Below are 22,898 nucleotides of genomic sequence, written 5' to 3' on the forward strand. Positions count from 1 at the left end.
TAATGTGGTGGGTTCAGTGCCGGCCAAATGTCCATGTACCCTCTAGAATTATTTACTCATTTACTGCTGTGAGATAGGATTAGGAGGAAGGCAAAGCAGGCTCAAAACTTTAAAAGGGTATAAAGAAAACTTTATTAATAGAAACTAAATGAAAGAATAATAAGAATCCAAATAAAACCTTCAGAACACTTCTCCCCCTACAACCTTTTCTTTCCCACTAACAACATACAGAAAAATTCAGTCAGTTTATCACCTCTAGAATAGTCTTTCTTCAGTTCACTTAGGGAGAGGAGTCTCTCTTGTCATGCTATGGAGACTTCTCCACAAGAAAACAGTTCTCTCATGGCTTTTAATTTTTACAGATAGCAGATGCCCAGGAATCTGCAATTGTCAAGTTCCTCCCATCTCTTGCAGCCTTCCCACATTGCATTCGTGGGCCATGTCAATTTATGGGGTACTATTTTAAGTATGAGCTGCTCAAGAGCAAAGGTTCTCTTTGTCTATCTTTGCGATCATCTTCATCTCTGGGAACAGAGGTCTTCTTCTTTCCCTGGGGCAAAGGATCATCATCACTCTTCTCTCTCTCTGTTCAAACTTCTTATGGGATCACAGCTACTTCAAAATTTGCTTGCTTTAACATAGATGCCATTGCTTGTATCTACAATTTGAACACTCCATCCCTCATACTTTTCAATGAGTTACAGGGGAAAAGAGTCTGATGTATCAATTATGTCTTCCCCACAGCCTTACAAGAGGATTTCAGCCTAGGACTAATGCATCTCCTCAATACCTCCCATCTGGGACTTGACTTCTTTTTACTGACCTTCATGTCTCATGTTGTTCTCTCTGTATCTTCACTCTTTTCTTTCACTCGAGAGAGAGAATTGATGTTTGTAAGTTTCATCTGTGCACTGAAAGAGTTATGATCTCGCCCAGGGCCTGCAGATGGTCACGTGACCCCAGCTGGACTGTGACCAAAGCAGTCGTGATGATGGATCTTCAGGATGCATGGCGGGGGGGGGGGCTGTGTCAGGATTTCAGGGGCCTGGCCGGGACAGCAGTGGCCGCTCTGGCTGCATGGCTGGGCTCTGGCCCCTGCTTTGTTAAATTTCAGCTGCGAGTTGATAGCTTCCCCTCCTCCTGCTTGGAAGCCGCTGGGGCCCAGCCTGGCCCTCCCCACCAGGCTGAGGCCGAGGGGGCCTGGCCCAGCCCGTAGCCACTCCTGGAGCCCGGCGGACCCTGGCTTGGCCCAGGCTGGCAGCAGGGCAGCACTTAATGTTGTAAGATATTATCAGCTGTGGCCCGGCCCTACCTTGGCTGAGGGCCCAGCAGCTTCCCCTCCTCCACCCAGCCACTGGGCCAGGGGGGAGGAAGAACTTCTCTTTTCAGACACCAGAAGTAAGAGAGCGTTTCCTGGGTGTCATGGTTTGGGCTTGGCACAGAGCCAGTGCTTCTATGAGAATACTCTTTCTCTGGTGTCTGCTGTGAGATGTGACTAGGAATAAGTAAAGCAGGCTTTAGCTTAGAAATAAAGAAAACTTTATTACTTAAACTACAAGAGAAGAAGGAAAAAACTATAAGGGAAAAAATTAAAAACTTTAAAAAAAGCATTTTCCTCCTCCCCACCACTAAAATTTTTTAATCCGATACATTCCCCCAAATCACTAACTGCTCAGTCTGGCACTACTCTTTAGAATACTCAAACTTTAGTCTATGAAGAGGAGAGGAGTCTTTTTTGCACTATAGGCTTTTTTTGGAAACACGCTGAAACTTCGTGTGCTTCAATGTCACTCAGCACCGCTTGGAAAGTCTTTTTGCTATTTGTGACATCTTTCTATGCTCAGTGCTCTCACTACTGTGCATGGACTAGAGCTGCTTTTAGGGTTGTTTTTTAAGGATGCTTTGTCTCACTCTAAAAAGGTACAGTCTCTGCTTTGGGACATCTGTCTCTCCCATTTTTTTTCCACCCCCTGGGGCCGAGGGGTCCCCACAATGAACCCTCTTGGTTCTGAGGCACTGCCTCCCCTTAAATGCAGTCTTTGTGTTACAGGAATAAAACTGGGTGAGTTTATGGCTACACAAGAAAAGTCTAGCTAAAAAGCCACTCTAATCATCTCTCTCTTTACTCAGCCAGTCTTCTTTACGTCTTTCAGGCTTAGTTCTTGGTTATCTCATTTCTTATTTTTCTTCTTATTCAGCTCTGAGGAGGATCAGTATTTTTGCAAGGTCTCAATCATGTAAGAAAAAGGGTTAAACATTTCAGTCTCTGTCTGTCTCAGAGCTCTGGCACTCCCACATTCGCTGCTGCTCCGGCCGGGCACCTCTTCGCTGCATTCACCTCTTCGCTGCATTCTTGCATTCCCCCCCTTCTCTTCTTGGCCGGCTGCTATCACATTCTGTCGTCGCCGGCTCTCCCTCTCTCTCTCTCCTGGGGGGGGGAGGAGATGGCTGCCCGATGCCTCCTGGGGCTCCTCCACCCTTCTATCTTTAAGGGCCTCCTCACCCCCCATCTCTGTCTAGGCCCAGGCCTACCACATGGCTGCCCCTCCCCCGCCCAGCAGCAGCAGCTGGACGGGGGGGAAGGGAGATCTGACCTCTTTCTTTTGAAGTCTCAAGAGAGCTTCTCAGGGCTGAAGCTCTGGTTTTTAACTCCTGTGTGTTCTCCGAGGTGTGTCCAAACCCCACTGGCCACACCAGGTGCCAATATCAAAATCTGAGCACCCATTGGTTTGACTACAGCATTTCAGAATTCCCACTTCTTCCTGGTCAAACCACCACACCGGGGTTCATTCATTTCTAACATGTGTGTTCATAGAGGCGGGTTCAGCTTTCTAGTGGTTTAACAAGGTGTCAGTATTCAAAACTAGTCACTGATTGGTTTTGTCAGGCACGGAGCAAACTGCTAGCAGCTTCTCTTAGAAAAATAACTTTCGTGACTGGTTTCTTCCCTGCTCACCAAAAATCAATTAATACAAAATGAGTAGAGTATCAAAGCCTAAGAGACAAATAAAAGGCGCTTAAATGTAGTGTGGATTTCACCAACAACTGCAAGATCAGTTACTTTTTTTTCCCCCTTTAACATGCCTTCTGTTATAGATAGGTAATGCAATGGTTGGCTCTTGCAATTGAGAGATTATTATTAGGTGTATGTTAAGAGAAGTTTTATTAATGTATAGTTATGTTATTGTGATTTGTTCTCCCCATAATCCCCTTTCCTCTCCCCGTTGTATTGTTGTCACTGGACGGCCTTGGTAGTCAGGGCATTTGGGGGGAGGGCAGGCTTGTTACTAGAAGGTGTGACATGGCAACACCTGACCTCCAATCAAATTGCAAAGAAGTAGCCTCCACCAATGGATGGCAAAGAAGAGTTGACTGATGGACTTTAGGAGGGGTTAAGGTTACCTGATGCAACACCAGGTATATAAAAAGATGGAGCAGCCATTTTGGAGCTGAGCACATGGTGGTTTAGTTCCATGCTCCCAGCACTGCAATTTTTCCTTATTCAGTCCTTTGTTGTATTTTGTTAAGGTTTAATAAACCTTTGAAATTTAAAAAGTGAGCATAATTTCTCATACTTCCTTAAGATTATTTCCATTTAAGACTTCATATTCCAGAAGGAAATGTATCTGCTGCCTGGCCCTCACATAAACCACCTTTCACAGGTTAATTCTTACCTGATTTACACCTTTTATACACCACAGATGTTTCAGTACAAAGTCAGAGAGAAATTTGGCCACAGAGGTCTAATCCATGTAGGTTTAGATTTTTTTCCCCTATTGTATATTCAGTGACTTTGAAATAACATAGTTAGCATTTTGAATTCATTATTTCTCTGACTCTGAACCAAAGAAGTCATCTGGATTGTTACCAGCCTTCCAGTACCTTTGGTCAGGATCACAGACCACATACTTCATGCAGTATTAATTTCATTTGTGTATGGAATGCTTTTCAAATAGAAAAACTAAATATGGTAGAGACACAATACTAGGAAGACATCTAGTAACTTACCTGTTGTCCTAGATTGCCAAGCAAATTTTATTCTATTTGCCATCTGTATGGCAGTTGTCTTCTGTTAAGTGGGCAGTTTTCCTTATCTCTTCCACAACCACTCTTCCCTCCAGGGAGACATCTGCTGATAACAGGCTATTGAATGTCACTACATGACTGATAAGAACTATAGCATCCCATTGTGAGATGCTCCGCCCAGAGGGAAGAGCCAAGCATTCCTACCCAGATATAATCTTGAGATTCTGGAACACCAGCACAGCTTCTCCACTGGATTTCCCAGAGGAACATCTGCCTCTTCCACTAAATCTTCAGAAGAAAACTACCCCCTTCTACAAGAACACTGCTCCAACAGAATCACACCTGACACTCCAGGACTGCAGCCACATTTCCAATTGGACTGCCACCAACATCCTGACCAACAGGGTGTCATGTTGTGTTCTGACTCTGTCAGTGTTGCTTTGGTCTACTGCACTGTTTATTTTATCTTTATATTTTCTTCCCTAATAAAGAACTGTTATTCCTGCTCCTATATTTTTGCTTGAGAGCCCCTTAATTTCAAATTTATAACAATTTGGAGGGAGGGGGTTTACATTTTTCCATTTCAGGGGAGGCTCCTGCCTTCCTTAGCAGACACATGTCTTTCCAAACTAAGACACCTGTGTCATCTCTAGTGGACACAGTGGCTAAATGCTTAGGGAAACACATGTGAACTCCTCATGAGGCATCCATATGTACTGTCGGGAAGATCTTATCACTTGTCCCATCTCTCATTGTAGTTTTGATTAAGTGCAGGAGTGCCAGGAAGTCACTTAACATTGCCCAATTTTTAAACTATTTCAAATCTGTAATTGGTGTTATAACAGCTGCACTAGGACATCCAAAGGACCACACTTAGAAGGCTGGAATGCAGTAGGCTCTGGCTTCTCTTCCCACACTGCTGATGTCTGCTTTTCAGCCACTGCAGGAAGATATTTAGCAGCTGGGTATTCTGTACTTTGACTCCTTATACCAGAGAAATGTCTACTTAGGACACGCTGAGCCAAATTGTTTCAGGACTACAACAGGAAGGCAGAAGCATGTGGAAAGAAATCTGATGAGAATTAAACTATCATCACAGTCTTAATTTATTATTAACTTTTAAAATCAGACAAAGCCAAAAGCTGACATGGTAATATTAATTGAAGATCTTGAAAGCAATCACACACAGTGCACATTTTGGTCCTATTAATTGTAAAAGCATCTATCTTCCATGGTGATATACCTCAATATCTAAACAAATTCTTCAGTTATGTGATCAAGTAGGACACTTGGCACAGCATCACTCACTGTGAACGTTTAGATGGTCAAAACTGGTTTTATTCACAAAGTTTTTCATGCATGACTTCTAAAATTGCATAAAATATGTTTAAAAGGAGAACACATACTTCTATGAGCAAGAATGAAAGAAGAGGAAGCATATTAAAAAGCTTAACTAAAATCAGCAAATAGTTGAACTGAGGTGAAGTTACAAGCAACCCCTTTCACTGGTTACAAGGCTAAAAAGCAGTCCAAATCTTCAAGCCAAGAGTTGATATCTGCAGAAGAGCCAAACATTAATCCTTGATATTTTGAAATAGCCCTAAAAAAAGAGACTTCATAACCTGTTGAACTAAAGCAGAGAAACAGGTTGAGAATCAAGTTGCTCAGTGTTCAGTGTTTTTTCAAGTCTTTAGGGCTGTACTATTTTTTCTGGCTTGTCTTGCAGAATCATTTAATAAAGCTGGACAGGAATAAATTCACTCCAGAAAGGCAGTTTGCATTCCTTCAGAAGGTAAAAGCCTCATATAATGCAAAAACAATTCACTCAATAAGGCAGATGGGTTTTGGAGGTGATGATCTGTTCTCTGGTTTGAATAGGCAGATAGAAAACAGAAAGCAAATTTTTAAGCCTATAAATGGAGAGTAGGCAAGAATGCTTATCAAGAAGTACTTCTATGGAACATTTTGAAATTGAAATCTTGAAGGGGTCTTACATCTAGATACCTGTGAAATTACTAGGTCTCCCATAAACACAGAAGATGCTACAGGGGATGCTACACGTGCAGTGGTGGCTTATGCTAGGATTCAGTTAATTTCTGGAACCACATTTATTTCACAGCTTTCAAAATGAAGGCAGCATGAGTACAAAAAGAGTGAAGAGTCCCTTTTTTGCCTCTTGGTTTTGCTGTGCCAAATAAGAGAGCCTAATTCCTTGATCCTGACTCTATTACTGTCTGCCTTCAAGACAAACTAGAGCTAAAGCCAAAACTAGCCTAACAGGAGAAGAAGGTTTTGCAAATTACATCCCATCATGTCAATAAACAAGTACCAGGATGAAGGGTTCAGATGGACGGCAGGCCTCATCATTGTCCAGTGCAAAATACACTCCTTGCACAAGGTTGGGGAGCAGCTCAGCTCCCCTTGTCTGTATCATTATTTGTGCCTACAGATGCAGACCTAGGTCAGTGACATTTTTTCATTTGAGACCTGGCTTTCTGAACCAGGGAGGAAAACTCCTACCCATTTTGGGCTGATACATTTAGGTGTATAAGACTTTTAGGATAAGTACCTTACAGTTGCAAAAACTCTACTAGGACATTATTGTGACAATCCACCTTTAAGGGAAAGCAAGCAACTACATAAACAAGGAGCAGTAAAAATAAAATTCAAAGAATAGATGATTTTAACTTCCCAGACATCAACTGGGAACATCATACAGCAGACACAAACAGGTCCAGGAAATTTCTGAAGCACGTTGAAGATAGCTTCTTGGTGCAGATACTAAGGGAACTGACTAAGATGCTGTGAGAGTCTGTCTGAATTTTCCCTCATCTGCCTCATGATCGTCATTTGAGGACCACTGAAGAGAAGACCCCCCCCCCCCCCATCTTCTCTGTAGGAGAAAGTTACACATGCCACGGGCCTCAAGACCTGAGCACAGTGCTAAGCTATTGTTCACAGGTGTTGTTTGCTGTATGGTACACTGAGCCCAATGAGAAGAAGGGGGCACTGTGCCCTTTTTGCAACAATAGCCTTGGAAGCTGTCCCACCTCTCGGCCTGGCTGGACTTCTCCTGAGTTTCGGGTGGTCTCCCACAGAAGACCCTCACCTGTTTTACAACCGCCGTGACAGAGAGACTGAAATGTAAGAAGCCTCTCCATCAAAGACCAAGACATGAAACCCCCATGTGAAAAGGCCCCTCTCCTCTTTCCAAGTACTGGGACTGAAACCCCTAACCTGGGGGCGGTATGTGGGGAAGGCAAGCTGACCAAATCGAGATGTTTGCCTGCAGCTGTGACCACTAGACCAAGAAGACAATGACTCTTGCTTACTGCTGAGAACATGGACTACCTGTTACATCTATTCTTTATTGTATCTGTTTCCCCCCCTCACAATTTCCAATGGAGTTATCATAATAAAAATCTCTGAGTTAGCTAGAGATTTTGAGATCTCCCCGACATAACAGGCGGATCCTCGGCTGGACTGGACCAAAGGACTTCGTCTCTATGTTTGGTAGCTATATCCCCCCCCTCTCTCTTTTCTCTCCCTATCTTTTTCTCTCCCTTAATCCCTCTATCACATTTTGCTGTGGTCACTCAATAAAGGTGCATTTTTTTTGATTATTACTGCAAACCCCCTTGTACTGTGTCGGTTCTTTTTTGCACCCTGAGATCAATCCATGAACCATCACGAAACTCGTCCGTAAGGATGGATCGTGACAGATGCCCTCCTAGATCTGTTTGTAAACAGAGAGGGACTCGGGCAAAGTGGTGATTGATGGCTGTCTTGGTCACAATGACCACAAAGTAGTTGAGTTTCAAATTGTTGACAATGACAGAAGAAAAACTGCCAGTGAAACTTTGACCCTGGATGTGGGGAGAGCAGATTTCAGATTTCAGGCTGCTAAAGGAGCCAGTTAGTAAGGTCTCCTGGGAATCTGCTTTTGAAGGTATTGGGGTTCATCAGTGTTGGCCAATTTTTAAGAGCCATCTTTAAAGAGTTCAGGATTGGGCAATTTCAAAGTGTAGTGTGAGAAACAGGAAAGGCCTTGATGCTGTAGAAAGCACTGCTCACTAATAACTAAAACATCCTTGTGTTATCAAGACTGTTTCCATCACAAATCCAAAACATATCCCCATACCAACTACTATGAAGAAAATCAACTCTAGTCCAGCCCAAGTCAGCACAGTACTTTACCTTTAAGCTAATTATACATCAGTGTGAATCTGTGCACATTTTTTGTCCTTTTAACTGTTAAGAGATATAACTTATTTGAAAACATGTATTGCAGCCAAAGTATGTATTGTAATATACATGTACCGTTCTGTCTTATTAGCCTGATGTGATGGTTTGACGCTGGCTGGACGCCAGGCACCCACGAAAGCCTCTCACTCACCCCTCTGCAGCTGGACACAAGATAGAAAATTTTAACAAACAGTTCATGGGTTGAGGTAAGGATTGGGAGAGAGATCACTCATTAAATACCATCAAGGGTAAAACAGTCTCCACTTGGAGATATAAGGTGAATTTATTACTAACAAAATCAGAGCAGGATAATGAGAAGTAAAATAAGCCCTTAAAAACACCTTCCCCTCATCCCTCCCTCCTTCCCAGCCCTACTGCCTACCCCAGTGGCAAATGGAGGCAGGGAATAGGGGTTTTCTTCCACTGCTCAGGGAGAGTTGTCCCTCTGCTGTGAGACCATGGGGTCCCTCCCACTGGAGACAGTTCTCTGTGAACTTCTCCAGCCTGAGTCCATCTCATGAGCAGCAGCTCCCTGTGACCTGCTGCAACGTGAGTCCTATAGTCACAAGTCCTCCTCAGACTGCTGCAGAGTGGGTCAGTCTTCTACAGGGTGAAGTCCTTCAAGGAAAGGCTGCTCCAGCCTGGGAGCAGGGCCCCTCTCTCCATGGGTCCCCCACAGGATCACAGCCACCTCCAGGCATCCACTTGTTCCAGTGTGGGCTCCTCCTCCACGGGCTGCGGGTGGATCTCTGCATCCCCTGTGGTCCTCCATGGGCTGCAGGGGGACAGCTTGCTTCACCATGGTGAAGAATCTCAGCTCTGGCATCTGGAGCACCTCTTCCCCCTCCTTCTTCACTGACCTTAGTGTCTGCATGTTGTTCTCTCACATATTCTCACACCGCTCTTTTCTGGCTGCAAAATTACAATTGCATCACAACCTTTGTTGCAGAACCGTGGGTCTCTGGGCTTTATATAAGTCCAAATCCGGCTTGCTCAGGACTCAAGCCCACATGGAACTGCCTAGACGTAGGATAAAAGACCGAGAGCGCTCTTTGCCACGTGGAAATGAGTATCCAGTTTGAGACAGGACACTTCTGTGGCCAAGACCACCCAGGAAGCAAAGAGGGCGTGGCCCCCTTGCAGTGCAGTTTTATACTCCAGGGAAAGGGGACGGGGAAAGAAGACCATGGCCAATGGGATGGCCTTGGGCAAGGGCAAGGGGAGGGGCCACCTGTGGGACAGACCACCAAGAAAAAGGGGGGTATGGGGACAAACCATGTGATTAAGAAAGGGGGAACCAACAGTCCACATGACCTTTACACACCCAGTAAAACTTTTCCCACCACCCAGGGCCAAAACACCAACCAAATAAACTATCTAGTGCACTACAACACTTTGTTTTGATTTTCTTCTTAAATATGTTATCACAGAGGTGTTGCCATCATTTCTAATTGGCCCAGCCTTTGCCAGCCACATGTCCATCTTCAGAGCCATCAGGGACATGCTGGAAGCTTCTAGCAGCTTCTCACATAAGCCACCTCTGTGGCCTCCTGCTACCAAAAACCAGGTCATGCAAAACCAATACACCTGAGTAAAATTTGCATGTGTCATTTCTGGGAAATCATTGAATAAACATTCATTTTTCTGAATGTCTAAACTGGCCTTTGCAGTCTCAGTAAAATAAATGTTCTTACTTCAGTATAGTTTAACTATCTGAAATCCATATTAGTATTCACCTTTAAAAGTGCCCACATTTTGTCTATTTGCTGTTACTTGTTGCGCCCAAGGTGTGCATGTGAAATATGGCCTCCTTGCAAGAGCGCTTTTTTGTTTTGTTTGGTTTGGTTTTATGTCTTTTCCAATTGCTGAGTTTAGTTACAGTCTGTTGTCTCTGAGACATCAGAAATATGAGCTGGTCTGAAATGACAATTATCTGTTTTCTTCCTCCCACCTGTATTTCCTAGGTTTCCTCAAGCTTTATGATTACAAAGCATAAGCTGAAGGACTACCCTAACTGTGTAGTTATTTTTCATTCAGTGCTCACAACATTAAAGTTCATACTTGTTGTAAGATAATGTTTTGTTTTCACATTTTAAAAATATTTCTCACACTCAACCAAATCATTAAAGGGCAGCCGCATACAATAATATCCATGGATTTACTTCCAGAATTACTTCCAGAAATTATCAATAGATCTTCCACTTAAAAATTTAAAACAAATTCCTAGTAAGTACTGCTGAAGTCAGATAGTCACTACATGTGCCTTCAATTTCTTCTTGTGTCCTTGCCCTGTTTTCATATTTTTTGGATAAAGGTAATCCTTTCATGTCTCTTCTGTATCTTTTGTTAGAACCTTTTTGTTGTTACAGGGGAGGCAATGACTAAGACACTCACTGGTAGTCTGAAGAAATCTTTGTTTAAATATTTAATTTCCTTAAATGATTTAATAGAAATTGGAGTAATGAAATTCCTGTAAAGTATCTACAATAAGGCAATAAAAGCTTTTAGTAATTACTCTTCTGTAGAGGTATGTGAAGATTTACAGTACAACTTTCCACAAAGTAGTCCACAGCTTTAACTATGCAACATCTATACTCAGTTGTAAGTTGTCAGTAAGTACTTTAGAAATCTTTCTAGGAAAGGTGCCAGAGGAGGTTTAGGTTAGATATTGGGAAAAGGTTTTTCACCCAGAGGATGGTTGGGCATTGGAACAGGCTCTGCAGGGAAGTGGTCGCAGCACCAAGCCTGACAGAGTTCAAGAAGCATTTGGACAATACTCTTGGGCATAGCATATGGTGTGACTCCTGGGGCTAGTGCTGTGCAGGGCAGGGAGCTGGACTCGATGATCCTTGTGGGTCTCTTCCAACTCAATATATTTTGTGATTCTGTAATTACTGATACATTTTAAGGAACTAAAGTAAATAATTTTTGCTTTCATTGCTATTAGGTGCTTCAGAAGAGTGTTTTTCAAAATAGGATAACTGAATATATTCCTTCTGAGCAAAAGTTGCATTAAGAGATTTTAAACATTGTACATTCAGATACCAGATGTTACCTGATTAGATCTGTAAAAAACTGTGTTTATCACAGAAAGTATGGAGTTTAGAAGGGAAGTTGTTGCAGTTTGTGTTTATTTCATTAAGTTATTGTTAAATGGTTTATTCTATTATCCCCCCATGCTTTCCTCAAGTTGTTTTTTTCCTGTTTTATCTTCCCTTAGAGCTGTCCCTTAAGCTATTCCCCTCCCTTTGTTCTAGTCCCTTCCCTGCCTATCAAGGCAACCCTGCCCCTCTTTCCCTGCCTGTCAAGGCGACCCTGTCCCTTTTCCCTGAATGTTCCCTTCCACTCACCCCCTGGGCCCACCCTTGATTGAAACACCTATTTGGAAATCCCCTAATCCATGACACCCCATTAGCCCATGTGACCTTTCCCCTCTCTTCCCCCTATCCTGATTGGTCCCACAGTGTTGATGTAATCCCCTTGCTCCACCCTTGAAATTCCCCTATTGGTGGATTTTCTGTATTCACTCCCTGGTTTGTAGCTATATTTAACCCCTTGCACTGAGGTGCCTTGGGCTCTCTTCTGCCTTACCCCCTTCACCTGGAATAAAATTTCCCTGTGGAACCTCAAGACAAAGAGCCTCCCCCTTCGCCTGGTCCCTGCCATGGCTGTAACAGCGTGCACTGTAGAGCTTGCAGCTCTTCAGGCTCAGCTGTGGGCAAACTCCAGTCTCCAGTTGTTCCCCACTCCTGTAGTGGCTACTGGAGTGTACAGAGCTAGCCCGGGTTGCAGTGGGCTTCAGCAGGAAGTCTATAGTGGGTTGACCTTGGCTGGATGCTAGGTGCCCACTAGGCTGCTCTATCACTCCCCCTCCCCAACTGGGCAAGGAAGAGAAAATATAACAGAAGGCCCATGGGTGGAGATAAGGGCAGGGAGACATCACTCACCAATTACTGTCACAGGGAAAACAGACTGGACTTGGGGAAATTAATTGAATTTATTGCCAATCAAAAAGAGAATTAGGATAACAAGAAATAAAAATATAGTTTTTAAACATATTTTTCCCAACCTTATCTCCTACCTGGGCTCAACTTTAATTCAGACTCTTCTACTCTCTCCCCCTCGAGCAGGAGGACAGGGAATGGAGGATGCAGTCATTTCAGCACATGTGCCTGCTACTCTGTCCTCTTCACTCTCTTCCCTACTCAAGGAGGTAATAAAAATTCCTCCTGACCCCCATCACCTACCCAGGTGCCACTTCAGAATAGGTATGAGGCCCTGGATCCAGAGGGTCAGCCAGATGACGTAGAAGAAAATTATCTGCCCAGTGAGCCTTCCAATTATGCTTCATCTCTCGGACAGATAGCCACCTCTAATGTTCAAAAGTAAAGAAGGATAATCGTAGTAGGTGACTCCCTTCCGAAGGGAACAGAGGGCCCCATATGTTGACCAGACCCATCCCACAGGGAGGTCTGCTGCCTCCCTGGGGCCTGGGTATGGGATATTACCGAGAGATTCCCTGGGCTGATTCAGCCCTCTGATTATTACCCACTGCTGATACTCCAAGCTGACAGTGATGAGATTGAAAAGAGGAGCATCAGGGCAATTAAAAGGGACTTTAGGGCACTGAGTCAAGTGGTTGATAGGGCAGGAGCACAGGTAGTGTTCTGCTCAGTCCCTTTGATGTCAGAGAAAAACAATGAAAGGGATAGAAGAGCCCACGTTATCAACAAGTGGCTCAAGGGTTCACATCATCAGCAGAATTTTGGATTTTTTGATCATGGGGCAACTTTTACGGCACCTGACCTGCTGGGACTGGATGGGCTCCATCTCTCTGTAAAGGGCAGAAGGCTTTTAGCTCATGAACTGGTGGAACTCATTGAGAGGGCTTTAAACTAGGTTTGAAGGGGGAAGGGGATGAAGCTGGGCTCTCTGGAAGCAGGCCCAAGGGTGGTCAGCCTGAGTTAGGGGTGAAATCAGTAGCCCAGTTGATGTGCATGTATACTAATGCACGCAACATGGGTAACAAACTGTGGCATTCACATTGTCTGAAAAAATTCCTTCACCCAGGATTTTTCTCCTGGGAAGTTGAGAAGCCTCAGAGAAAAGGAAAACAATTCGTATCTCATTTGCTTCTCCTGTGGAATGTGTTTGGAGATTGTTTACCCACAGGTGATTGTTTCATTGGATTCTGGTGTGAGTTGTTTTGACTCATTAGCCAATCAGGGCCTGTTGAAGTGCGTTTTTATACGTTGTAATACTTTGAAGTAGTTTTGTTTCGTATCCCCATATTTTTCCCAAATGGTTTATCCCAAACTGTACCCCACTTCCTTTATCTGTGTTATCCCTCTCCTGGGATGAGATCATCCCCAAATCCCCACCCTGGCTCTCTGTCAATCACTCAGCATCCCATCCCTCCATCTAGAAGTTTTGGTCCAGGTCATCCAGTGATTAGACAGAGGCTAGGGGTCAGCCCCCCAAGCCTTGCCCCATACGCTGTCCTATATGTCTATCCCCCAGTATATTTCTCTTAAGGTCACTTATTGGTTGGTAAAATGTTATCTACTTTTGGTTTCCACCTCCCTTTAAATGTAACCTTGGCTCATCTCCCGGAGCTCTCGGCAGGATGCCCCCTGAGGGTGAGGAGCTCCTTTGGGACTCCTGGAATAAAACCTTGGACTAACCCTTGCTAAGAGTCGGCCCTTTGTCTTCTACCAATGTCTCTGGTGTGTCCTCTGCTGCAAAGGCGACTAGCCTAGGTGCCCTCAGTACCCTCGGGGCACAGGACAGTGTCTCCCTGCAGCTGGCCGTGTCGAGGCTGCCCCCCCTGGTGTCTGCCGACTCGAGACTGGCCGAGGGCTACTGAGAGGCTCCCCAGAGGGAGAGAGACAAGGGCCAAGTTTTGTCTAGACTCTGGAAAGAGTCATGAGTTTTCATCATTATAGTTTTAGCATTTAGTAAGTATCCTTTCTGTATTCTTTAGTCTAGTTTAGTATAGTGGTCTTTAATATAATATAGTATTATAAAGTAATAAATTAGCCTTCTGAGAACATGGAGTCTGATTCATCATTCCTGCCTTCGTTGGGGCAGTTTCTTGCAAATTCAATAAACAAACAAGAGCTGGAAGGCATGGTACAACAGCAAAGCTATGATGTAGTCGCCATTAGCTATTCAGAAGAGACAGGAGAGGGAAAAGAGGTGGAGGGGTGGCCCTTTATACTAGGGAAGCTTTAGAGGCCATGGGTATTGAAACTTCTGATGATGAAGTTGAAGGATTATGGGTAAGAATTAAGGGGAAGGCCAACAAGGCTGACATCCTACTGGGAGTCTTTTATCATCCATTGAACCAGGAAGAAGAGGTGAACAACTTATTCTACAAGCAGCTGGAGAATGTTTGAGGATCACCAGTCCTTGTTCTTGTAGGTGACTTTAACCTGCTGGACATCTGCTGGGAACTTAATAAAGCAGAAAAGTGGCAGTCCAGGAAGTTTTTAGAGTGTATGGAGGACAACTTTTTGTCACAGCAGGTGAGTGAGCCCACCAGGGGTGGGACTATGTTGATGTGGAGGCTTGGAGGCCTACCACTGGGACTATAATACTTAAGCCCTGGAAGGGCAGAAAGAAATGCCCCTCTAAGGTTAGGGTGAGAAGAGCTTCCCTCCCATAAACCTCTGCAGGCATATGCTAATGTTTCAACTTTTATTGGTTCACCTAGGTGATGTCACCACTGTTCCGTCCCCTTTCTCCATATTTGTATTCCCCCTATAATGTTCTTTCCTCCCCTGATCCCCATTGGCCCCAGTTTGCCCCAATGCTGCGTCCCTGTTATCTCATTGGTTCCCCAGGTTTGCTGCCCCTCCCCCGCACCACTTTTCCCTGTTCCCATTGGCCCTTGACCCTCAGATCCACCCCTTTCTCCCCATATATAATTCCCACTTCAAGTGGTGCCCGAACAGGGACCCCTTTTCAGAGTTTCTGAAGAGTAACTCCGGCAATGAATCGGCTGGTCCATCGTCATCAGAAAAGAAGACACCTTCAGGTCAGCCACAGCCCTGAAAGCAAGGCCTGAGTTTTATCAGGACTTGCTGAAGGGAGAGCCAGCACCCTCTGAGCAGCTTGAGGACCGTCTGAACTAATGACACGGGCAGGACATGTTACGAGACCTGCACCCGGACCTGCAGGAGAGTGAGTTGGTGGGCACCCGCCCAGGGTTCAGGCTGGTTGGTGGTGATTTAGTCCTGTGGGTGGGCGGTCCCTTTTCATCAGGGGCAGCCATGGGGAGTGTGTTCTCCAAGGCTGAGAGGGAGGTATATGTTTGAGTTATGAAGTTCTGGTTTTAGAGGGAAAAAATTTTTTTAAGGGAAGTTTAAAGTCTTTTGTTCATTGGCTGTTTAAAAAATTTCCGTGCGTTTCTGTCGATTCTGTTTGCCACTTGACATTTTGGGATGCAGTTGGGGAAAGACTTTATTTTTTGCAAACCCAAGGGATGTTAAAAGTTGACAAGTTTTATCCTACCTTTCATTTGATTTAGGAGGCTGTTTCCAATGTTAAAAGTTCTGATGTTTCTCCCCAGTTCTTGTGCTCCACCCCTTGCGTCCCTAACCCAAATGATCCTGAGAACAGGACGGGAGATGGAACTTGCTACGAGGCAGAGGCAAGCCACTTGCTGTCTGCTATGTTCCCTCCTTTTCTATTCCCTTTCCATCCCTGCATTGTCCATACCACTCTGGATCCTACCCTGACCCATGTTCCATTGTCCCTCAATCCTTACACCCCCTCCCCCTTCGTACTGCTCAGAAAATGGCATCCACCCCATGAGGAGGACCATCATGTTGAGTTTGCTCCTGCTCCCCATTCTCTCATTGGGTCCTCTCCCTGTGTTGGGATCCACCCCCATGTTAAACACCCCCGTGTCAGGACCCTCCCATTCCATCAGGGAGTTCGCTTCCATCCTGGGCCACAAATATGGAACCCCATGCCGGTAGTCTGCCATTTTGATACAAGGCCCTTCTGGGGTGTCCCCCATCTCCTTTGATTCCACCCCTTCCAGTTTTCATGCCACTGGAACCAGAACTGCGCGTGACATTGACCGGAAGGTAGCCGTCTTGGCTACCGAAGGCCCAAAACAATGGGCCATGCTGGTCAACTGAAAAACCCTCTCTCCTGCCAAGAGACAAGCTTCTTCTTCTGAGGAGGAAAGTGAGGCCTCATCTGAGTTTGAGGATGAGCCTGAAGACTCATGGCAGAAGATGCGGAAAGCAGCGGTCAAGAAGGGGGATTGGGAACTAGTACAAAAGTCCAAGTGGCGCCAGTGCAGTATTGCAGGGGAGCTGACCCACGTTGGGAATCCATCTCCCACGGGGAAATGAAGGACCTTTGCAAGGTGGAAAAAGATCATGGGAGGAACTCGCCCTATTTTAACAACCTATTAAATCCTGTGTTTGTGGCTCATGTCATGGTGCCCCATGGCTTGAAGCATTTTATGCACATCCTACTCTTCCCCACTGAATTCATCTTGTGGGAGGGAGTATGGAAAAAACAATTACAACAATTATTGAAGGACTATGCCCAGGAAGATGAAAGGGCACATCTAACAACAGACCATTTAGCCGGGGAGGGAGATTTCCCAAAGCCGGGAGATCAGGCAATAGACCTCCCCCAAGCTGGGTTAGAAGACATAAAAGATGCAGCAAAACCAGCATTTTTACAAACACCAGATGGGACAACACCAAACATTGACTTTACTGACATTCGTCAGGGAACGGACGAGACTTTTATAAAATTTGTTGATTGTCTTACACAGGCAATAAACAGATAGAACACCCAAAGGCTCAGCAAGAGCTACTTGCACACCTAGCTGTAGCCAATGTGAACATCAAGTGCAGAGATATTCTTTGTTCTCTCCCCCTCAACCCTAAGCACACCATTGCTCAGATGGTCGAGGCCTGCACCATCAGAGCAATGGCAGACCGGGATGTCACCTTAAAGCTGCCAGTCAGAGAAGCATAGAAGAGCTAGTTGCTGCACAAGTAATCCCCCACAGACCCAATAACAACAGTGAAAAGGGACTGTCACAGTGGTCACAAGGGTCTTCAGGGTGAGAGAGAGACGAGAATGTTGACCTCATGTTCAGAAGGCTTGATTTATTATTTTATGATATATATATTACATTATAACTATACTAAAAAGAAATGGAGAGAAAAGTTCTCAGAAGGCCAGCTAAGCTAAGAATAGAAAAGAATGAATCACAAAGGTCTGTGTCTCAGCAGAGAGCGAGACCCAGCTCTGCCATGAGTGGTCAGTAAATCCAAACATCCACCCGAGACCAATCATGGATCCACCTGTTACATTCCACCGCAGCAGATAACCATTGTTTACATTTTGTTGCTGAGGCCACAGCTTCTCAGAAGGGAGAAAAATCCTAAAGAAAGGATTTTTATGAAAAGATGTCTGTGACAAGGGACCATACTTCAACTGTGGGGAAATGGGACACTTTAAAGGAAACTGTTTTGTGGTAATCACATATTCTCTGAAGAGAGAGAGACCTAATTCTCTCACAGGATTTTCCTGAGAAGCTGTGAGAAAGATCAGAGAAAACAATTCTTATTTTCACTTGCTGCATCTGTTGTAGCGCACATGTGGAAGATGTTATGGAGATTGTTTACCAAAAGGTAGTTTCTTAATTGGACACTAGTGATGGTGTTTTGATTCGTTGACCAATTGGATCCACATGTGTATCGGACTGCCTGGCAAGGGCGGTGGGTTTTTCTTAGTAGCATAGTGTAGTATAGTATAGTATAGTATAGTATAGTATAGTATAGTATAGTATAGTATAGTATAGCTTAATAAAGCAATTGATCAGCCTTCTGCAATCATGGAGTCAATGCTCATTATTCCCCTTGTTGGGGACGCCCTGTCACAATACTGGTTTAATAAAGGCAGTAACCAATCCCAATCCTCAGGGTGCCCTAAGTGTCAGTGTCCTCAATGTCACCAACATCAGTGCTTACCAATGCCCGCAGAACCACCAGCCCTCCGGAAACTCCTGGCAGAGTGCGGGGCGGCCTCGCACAATGGCACCTAATGCAAGGCCATTTTGCCCCACTCTCCCGACCATCGCAGAGAATGAGCGTGCTGAGTTTCTCCAGTCCATCGTGACAGCTCCATCACCACAGAGTGGCTTGACATGCAGCAGATCCAACCAGGAACCCAGAGGCTACTGGCAAGCGCTCTTTCAGTTCAAACTGAAGATACTTTTGTTCACCACATCCCAACAGGCAAGTATGGGCCTGAGGATCGACCTAGGGATGTTTTAATAATTTGTGACACCCAGGAGGGGATGGAGGGACTCACTGTTCTTCCTGAAGTTTCAACAGTAACATCCCTACAAGAAATCATGGTCCAAGTACTGTGCTTAAACCCCCCACTTTTCATCCCTAGAGGAACGGTTATTGCCCAAGCCTACTTGTTACTGGACTTGACCACAACACCTGCTGACCCACTGGTAATGTGGGCCCAAATTCTAGGCCATGACAGAACTGTGATAGAGTGTGTGTTGTCCCAGAAAGGAAAAAAGATCCACCTTTCAGGACTGTTGGACACAGGAGCGGACGTCGCTATTATTTCCCACTCCGAGTGGCCAAGAGATTGGCCCCTTGTGCCAGCAGCTGGGGTCATCTCAGGCATTGGGGGAGCCATGACCAGTTTCAGAAGCCAAAACATCATATGCTTTGAGGGACCTGAGGGCAGAGTTGCCACAGTAAGACCTTTTATAACTCAGGCACCTGTGACACTCTGGGGCAGGGACCTACTGTCTCAATGGGGCATTAGACTAGAAGTCCTAACAAGACCACAGGATTTCTAGTCGGGGCCGCTGAGCAGCATGCCACCCTCCAGTTGACTTGGAAGACTGATAACCCCATCTGGGTGAATCAGTGGCCCCTTCCAGAGGAAAAAAATTAAAGGCGCTGCAGTCCCTCATGCAAGAGCAGCTGTCCAAGGGTCATATAGTACCATCCACTAGCCCTTGGAACACACCAGTCTTTGTCATTCAAAAGCCAAGCAATGACAGGTGGCGGCTCTTGCAAGACCTCACAAAGATCAATGAGGTCATTGAAGACATGGGTCCTCTCCAGCCCGGCCTACCCTCAGCTTCAATGCTACCCCAAGACTGGAAAATTATTGCTATCAACCTTAAAGACCGTTTCTTTAATATTCCACTACACCCAGAAGATGCCCCCCATTTTACTTTTTCAGTCCCATCCTTAAACTGACAGACACCTCTACAGAGGTACCATTGGATAGTTCTACCTCAGGGCATGAAGAACTCGCCCACCATCTGCCAATGGTTCATGGCCCAGATTCTTTCATCAAGACGACAGAGACACCAAAGCGTCATCATATTTCATTACATGGATGACATCCTTATTTGTGCGGAAACCCGAATAATTTTAGACTGTTGTTTGAGATGTTATTGATGCTGTACAAAGCCAAGGATTTGAAATCGCAGAAGAGAAGATCCAACGGACTGCTCCTTGGAAGTACCTTGGCCTCAAGATTGCGGAGATGACCATCACGCCCCAGCCGCTGCAGATCAAGGGCGATCCTAAGACCCTGTGAGAATTACATCAGCTCTGTGGGAGCATCAACTGGGTTTGTTCACTGCTGGGGATCACCACCGATGACCTCATGACATTGTTGCAACTTCTGAAAGGTGACGAGGACCTTGACACTCTGTGATCCCTAACACCAGAGGCCAAGTTGGTGGTACAAAAGGTAGTCCAAGCCATACAAGAAAAGCAGGCTCACACCACCTTCTTCCTTAGCCATTCTAGGCACAAGTCCAAGGTTTCATCCATTGCTTTTTCAATGGGATCAAACATCCTCAGAATCATTGAATAGGTTTTTCGGACCCATCAACCAAACAAGACAATCACTACAACATAGGAATTAATAGCTCACCTAATCATGAAGGCTAGAGTGCATCTGTATTCCCTCACAGGAATAGATCTTGCCAATATATATTTGCCCCTTACCACTGAACAACTTAATTGGCTGTTACAAACATCTGAGCCACTGCAATACACTTTAGACAGTTACCCCGGAGAAATTTCTATTAATTTCCCAAAACATAAATTATTTAATTTGACTTTCAATTTGACCCCCAAACTCCTAAAAAGTCCAATTCTATTAAAGGCTCTGAACGTCTTTACAGAAGGATCTGGGAGTTCCCATAAATCAGTTTTTACTTGGAAAAACCCAGCTACCCAGCAATGTGAGTCGGACACTGACATTGTTCATGGGTTCCCCCAGTTTGCCGAATTGGCTGCAGTGGTCAGACTCTTTTCCAAATTCAAAGAACCAATTAATTTAATTACAGATTCGGCTAATGTCTATGGCGTAGTGCAGCTAGCTGAAAATTTGATTCTAAAAAATATCCTTAATCCCCAATTATATGATTTACTGTCCTGTTTAATTTATCTTTTATCCCACAGAGAACATCCCTACTATATTATGCACACAAGGTCCCATACCACCCTTCCTGGTTTCATTGCAGAGGGAAACAAGAAAACAGACGCTCTAGCCATGGTAGCCCAAAACACCCTTCCCAATATTTTTGAACAGGCTAAGATCAGCCACCAATTTTTTCATCAAAATGTACCTGCCTTGGTCAGGATGTTTAAAATCATCAAGGACCAAGCAAGATACATCATAGCCAGGTGCCCTAATTGTCCATCTTATGCCCTTCCATCTGTTGGAGTGGGAGTCAATCCGAAAGGATCGCAGAGTCTCCAGCTCTGACAGACAGATGTGACTCACACTATGCCCCTTTTGGGCGATTGAAATACATACATGTGTCAATAGACACTTTTTCTGGTGCAGTCTTTGCTCCTGCACACACTGGGGAAAAGACAAAAGATGTCATCAAACATTATTTACTAGTGTTTTCCACCTTGGGCATTCTATAGGAGATAAAAATGGATAATGGCCCTGCTTGCACCTCACACCAGTTCCATCTGTTCTTAAATCAGTGGGGTGTACGGCACAAAGCAGGCATACCACACAACCCTACAGGACAGTCCATCATTGAAAGGGCCCACCATTCCATCAAAAGGGTCATTGATGAACAGAGAGGAGGACTCCAGACCTATTCTCCCATTGAGAGATTGGCAAAGGCTCTTTATGTTTTCAAGTTTTTGAACAATTCATTTATGGGGCCTACTGCCCTGCTCATCAGGCATTACACTAATGCGACCAACTCACAGCTAAAAGAAAAACCACCTGTGTTGATCAAAGACCCAGAGACCAAACAAATTATGGGCCACTTTCCATTAATAACCTGGGGGAGAGGGTATGCTTGTGTTTCCACAGCGGCCGGCCCAAGGTGGATCCCAGCAAAGAACATAAAGCCATTCTTAGAGGCAGCAAAACCAACACTGGAACAACCTGAAAAAAATCAGAACAAACCAACAGAAAGAATGGCAGAAGCTTGGAAAAGACAGAAAAAGAAGCCCAAAGGAGACCATCCACACCATCTTGACAATACCAGCCAGGACCTTCCAAACCAATAGAACAATACCAGTCAGGACCCATGAATATCGCGCTGGCATTGCCACCCACATTAACTATATTTAATGTTTTGAGACTGTTAAACAAGTGTTATTCTTTAATTTAATTTATTATTTATTTACTTTCAGGCCACCCAAGTCCCCAACAGCCAAAGTCAATTATGGCCAAAGGACCGTCAATTGTTGTCGCTGCAGTAAAGATTTTGATGCTCCTCACTATGCCACATACCTTTGCCTGGGTGATCCCTCAACCCACACACAATGTTTGGGTTGGGACAGAGTAAAGATCCATTCTGAATTAGGTGAAGTGTCTAAGAGAGGTGAAAAGTCTGTGAGGCCAAAGCTGAAGGAAGAACTTGCATGCCGAGACAGCAAGGAGACAGAGAAAGAAAAACAGAAAAGACCACAAGGTCAATTTGCCCCCGACTTAGAAATTCCTTTGATAAAGAAGAACTGGTGCTAAATGTCACATGGAATGAATATGTATGAACTTATTGTGAAACTGTATGCATATGCATTTGGAAGGGGGATAAAAGAAGACCCGAGGTCTTCAGAAGTATGCATGCCTTGTTGGGGGACTTGCGTCCGGCGCGTCATAATAAAGGCATACCGGGCTTTACAACTTTTACAAAGTTGTGAGGTTTCTTCTTTTCTCCGCAAAACAGGGTCACCCTAGCCAGGACCTTGAAACAAGACAACATGTGCCTGCCTGCGGGAAGCCCCAATGACTGTCGTTGTTGAGGTGGTCACGACACAAAGCAGAGACCACAAGCAGTCTCAGATGGCAACTCTTTATTATTGAACATGGCTGACCTTTTATACACTTTTTAATTGTTTATACTTCTTCTACCATAACTATTGGCCACAATAAATCAACATAACACTATTGGTGAAAAGTTACAGTGACTTCAACTAACTTTCTAAAAATACTTCGTCCAGCTGCAAAGTTCTTATCTTTCTTCAATTCCTCACTTCTCTTGGTCTCCTTGGTTACAGCCTTGGAGAGAGCTCCTTATCAGCTTCTTCTTGCTTCTCAGCTTGTTCTCGCTCCTTTAGCTT

The sequence above is a fragment of the Melospiza melodia genome, chromosome W, assembly GCF_035770615.1.
Source record: "Melospiza melodia melodia isolate bMelMel2 chromosome W, bMelMel2.pri, whole genome shotgun sequence".
Classification (NCBI taxonomy): Eukaryota; Metazoa; Chordata; class Aves; order Passeriformes; family Passerellidae; genus Melospiza; species Melospiza melodia.